Here is a 4,870-nt window from a genome sequence, read left to right as displayed (position 1 = left end):
TGATATCCTTGAAATGTTTGCTTATAGCCAAGAGTGTGGTAGGATTTTTAGATGTTGTATGTATTTGACTTTTTATAAGGAGTAGAGGGATCTTAAAGGTGATATCCTTGAAATGTTTGCTTATAGCCAAGAGTGTGGTAGGATTCTTAGATGTTGTATGTATTTGATTTTTTATAAAGAGTATTGGCCCATGTGTTAGATTTAAAAAAATTGAAATGTAAAATAAAAGGTTTGTTGCCATAACATTTTAGGAAGAAGTTATATTTGCGACAACATAAATAGATATTGTATTGATGATGATGATGATGATGATTAACGTTCACTAAGACCAATATGGTCTATCAGACCTTAAGAAGGTAAGAAATTAGTCGAAATTCTTTAACATATTATTTCTATGCTTGAAGAGAAGTGATCCCAAAACACTAAAGTTTTGCTGCCTTAATATGTTAAGAAGGTTGGTAGTGTGGCAAATATTTTGAGAAGTAGAACGGGTTTGACTATAAGTTGGGCAATATGAGAGAAAGTGTTTTTCACCTTCAACCCTCTTAGTATCACACAAGGGACAAACTCTTTCTTCTCATGGTTTTTTGGGAATAGACTAACTCCCAGTTTCACTGTGAAGCTCGTGAGAATTAGTTCTTATCTTAACAACATTCATTTTCTTCTTAACACTAGAAGGCATATAAATAATTATGCTTTTCAAGATTGGGGTTGATCACATACTTATAATATCTTAGTTTCCTTTTTCCCTCTAACTCTTTATCATTGCATAAATTCTCCCAAAATTTGAAGTAATAATACCTTTAATATTATCCTTATTATGCAAGACGATCTCCTTCTTTATCCCCCAATGTTCTAGCCAAGTTTGGGCATCCTTATGCCATCCTTGCTTGAGCCGAAAGTGAGGGTTTTGGCTAGAGTTAGAAGCAATTTTAGGAAACCTTTTGGCATCCATGTTGTATAACTTATTCTTATACATGATATACTTGGTATTAACCATGCTTTCAAGAGGGAAAATGCTAGTTTCAATCGGGAGGACATGGTAGAGAATAAATCCTTTAATCTTGAGGTTGTAGGTTATAAACTACTTTTGGATCCGCTCATTCTTCCTCTGTAATTCTCTACATATATTGTAGCCCCAAACCTAACATCCATATAAAATAATAGGGTTGACGAGAGCCTCAAAGAGGAACTTTTTTAAAATCCCAAATCCAAAGCTCTATTGACTTACAGTTGTTTTTAAGTCCAAAGTCCATCCTCCACTTATCTTTTTCTCAATGCTATAATTGCCTCTTCCTAAATGAAAGTTTTGTTTTCTTGGAGAGAAGCATGCAACTATCCATCTCCATGATAGCCCTATTTGTCAGTTATGTTACTCCATTTTGCTAGGGAGTCTAAGAAACATTTATTTGTGAAGAGATGCCTTGAAATATGAGAAATCAATGCAAAATATCACTAATATATCCACCTCGACCATTAGTGCTAAGACACTTAATCTTCTAGTTGCTTTAATTTCCCGAGAAAGGTTTTGAATTCTTAGAACTTCCAAACACCTCTTCCTTAGATATAATTATGTATACCAAAAAACATAGGAAAAACCATTGATGAATGTGAGGAAGTATTTAGCTCCCCCCAATAGAAGATTGATTTGTAAATTACCATGGATATTCCACTAAAACATTTATATTACTGATTGGAACAATGAGAAGTTGCTAAGGTTTGTGCAACCTGATATAATGGGGGCACATGAAGGGAGGATTCCCATCTATGTTACGAGAAACGAGAAACAAAATGGGAATGAGAAACCAAGTTTGGAGGTTTCACATTCAAGAAACGAGGAGAGAAAAAATATGGAAAATAGAAAACATAAAACAAAACATTCATTGTTTACATAGATAAAAGTGTAATAATCACATTAAACCATAATAAATTAGGTACCCTATCTTATTAGTTAAGATTGGTAAAATTTTAATAGAATTCTAAGAGTGTTATGTGTGAGTCTAATTAGAAAGATCGTTCAGTATTTGAAACCAAAAATATAAGTGCACAGGTGTCTATTCCAGTTAAAACAATTTTTACTATTCATTTCAAAAATTTATTTTGGTAAATAATATAAAGACATGTTCTTGTTTACAAGTCTAAGTGTACAATTTGCAAAGAAATAATTGGTATTCTTTAGTGAAAGAACATAACCTGTCACATATAAGTCTTCTCTTATCTTATTCCCTAGTCAAGGGCATGCTAAAAGATTACATGAATGTCGATTGGAGGCCCTTCATTGTCACACCCACGACCAATGAATTGGAGAGGAAAGGGCTCCAAGGAGCTAATTGGTTAGATTTTCCAGATTAATTTATGAGCGTTGAAAATGAAAACGAGAACGTAGAAAACAACGTTTTTCATCCCGTCCTGTTTTTAGTGTGTTTTTCTAAGAAACAGTGGCTATCGTCCCATTTCTGGTAATAGAGGTTCCCACTCAATACCTCAACCACTCCGAGTAAGACTAGAGCATTAAATGGAATGTTGTGCTATGATGCTTCTCCTCCTCAATCACTCAAAACTCTGACAACTATGAAGAAATTGGAGAACAACTTGGTTCATTATAAGCTAATACTTATCACATTTCTACACCCACTGAAGTCAAAATAATCATACCTTGAAGAAATTGGAGAACAACTTGGTTCATTATAAGCTAATACTTATCATATTTCTACACCCAGTGAAGTCAAAATAATCATACCTTCCCATGTGTGTAAGGTGTTGTGATACAAATTTTCTTGAATGAACTAACTTGTAATAAAGTGGAGCAAGTACCACTTAAAGGAGCCTATCTTACATGTGAATAAATTGGGAATCTTCTTTTGACTGCCTAGTTAATATTCATCTCACTTCATTGTTTTGATGGAATCAAATAGAATATAATGAAAACAACATGAAACTAAATAGAATAACAGTGAAATGATGCTTGACTCCATACATTACATGGGATGGGCTGTACACTTAACGACCACTAGATTTCCTTCGCTTTTCGTTCCATCGACATCAATTATGAATATCTACATCATATATGTAAATTCGTAGTGGTGACACTATAAGAGAAGGCAAGTGATAAAAAAAATGAATGGTATTTGCTTTGGAGTTTTTAAATGTGGGTTGGATAACACTTCCTTGTTTTGCTCTGGTATTATAGTTTATAGGTCTTTCCTTTTATTTTATGCGGTGGTAGTTATAGGGCTTCTCATGTTGTTTCTTTTTGGTATCGCAGTGCACATGGGAGATGAAGAGGGTATTATAGTTTATAAGTCTTTATTTATTGTGTGCCATGTTATAGGGTTACCCATGTTGTTTCTTTTTGGCATGGCAGTGCAAATAGGAAATGAAGAAGGTAGGGATTAATGTTGAGGCAGAAGGTTTAAAAAACAATTTAAATGAAATTTGTTTTTGATTCTAATTTTAATGGGAATTGAATTTATATTTATTTTTATATATGGATTTTTAAATTGGTTAGTATATTATTATTATATTTTTAATTTTTAATATAATATATTATTATAATAATAATTAATTTAATATTATTTTCCACTTTATTTTTATATTGAATATTATTTAAGATTTTTTATTTATTATGATTTATTATATTTGAATAATTATTACATTAATTTATGGATATTTTTCAATAAATGTTATTATACAAAGAACAATTAACTAAAGAAATGATTAACATTTGATTATGTTGAATTATCAATGTTAATTGAACCATTTTCAATTAAGTTTGTAGTTACCATTACTTGTTTTATAATTAATGGAACAACAAGAAGGACTATTTTTTATCATGGCTTATTAAACATCTAGGAAATTTAGTAAGGAGTGGAGTCAATAAAGATATTTTAAGAGATGACATGCAACATGGCTTCAAAATAATGACTATTAACTATGAAAAAGTCGTTGTTATGTTATAGTTTATTTATTTATGCAATCATGTATGTTCTACTATATCAATGTAGATATACTTGTTATACTTTATTTATATGTTTGTAGATGGAACATTAAAAGGAAAAACACCACAAAGAAGGAGATCAAAGAAACATTAAATTAAATGACTAAAGTACAATATCACCTACAAGCAATGAAGAAATGAGACATGTGCTTAGCTTGAGCAATAACAACAATTCAACTATTGAATTTAGGATTCTGTGATCCATATCAATTTAGAGAAGAATCTTCGGCGAAAATCACATAGAGATAATTTATTGTCGACGTGTTTCAAACCAACCAGTGTGGTTCATTGTCAGGACAAGTTGAATGATCAGATCTTGCTATGCATTATAAATAGATCGGGCAGAATATCCAGGTAACGACTAGATTTGACCAGGTAATCGGGTGTTAAGCCACGGATCAAGGGTCGGTAATACCGAGGAGAGAATGAACCGTCGAATCACTACATATCGTGACCGTCAGATTGTAAGTTACAAAATGTACATAGTAAAGAAACACACTTTACCTAACTCTATACTAGACCAAGTTATACTTAACTATTTCCTATGTGTCGGAATATCCTAACATCCCCCCTTAAGAACAACTTGGGATGGGATTGAAGGATTTACAATAAGACACAATAGGAGAAGGAAGGAGGCACTAGAGCCTATCCCCCTTTAGTGACAACTTCCTGAACTCCAACCATAAATCGAAGTTTAGTGAACTTCGCCTCTGTGAGAGCCTTTGTAAAGATGTCTGCAACTTGATCATCTGTTGAACAATATTGCACTTCAAGAACATCGTCGTGGATGAGCTTTCTGATGAAGTCATGTGCAGTTCAATGTGTTTGCTGCGCTGATGTTGGAATGGATCTTTGCATAGTTGAATGACACTT

Source organism: Pinus tabuliformis, chromosome 9, assembly GCF_031772625.1.
Source record: "Pinus tabuliformis cultivar Carrire ecotype Pingquan chromosome 9, CPIR1, whole genome shotgun sequence".
NCBI classification, from domain to species: Eukaryota; Viridiplantae; Streptophyta; class Pinopsida; order Pinales; family Pinaceae; genus Pinus; species Pinus tabuliformis.
The sequence above is the reverse complement of the archived record's forward strand: the minus strand, read 5'-3'. Positions refer to the sequence as shown.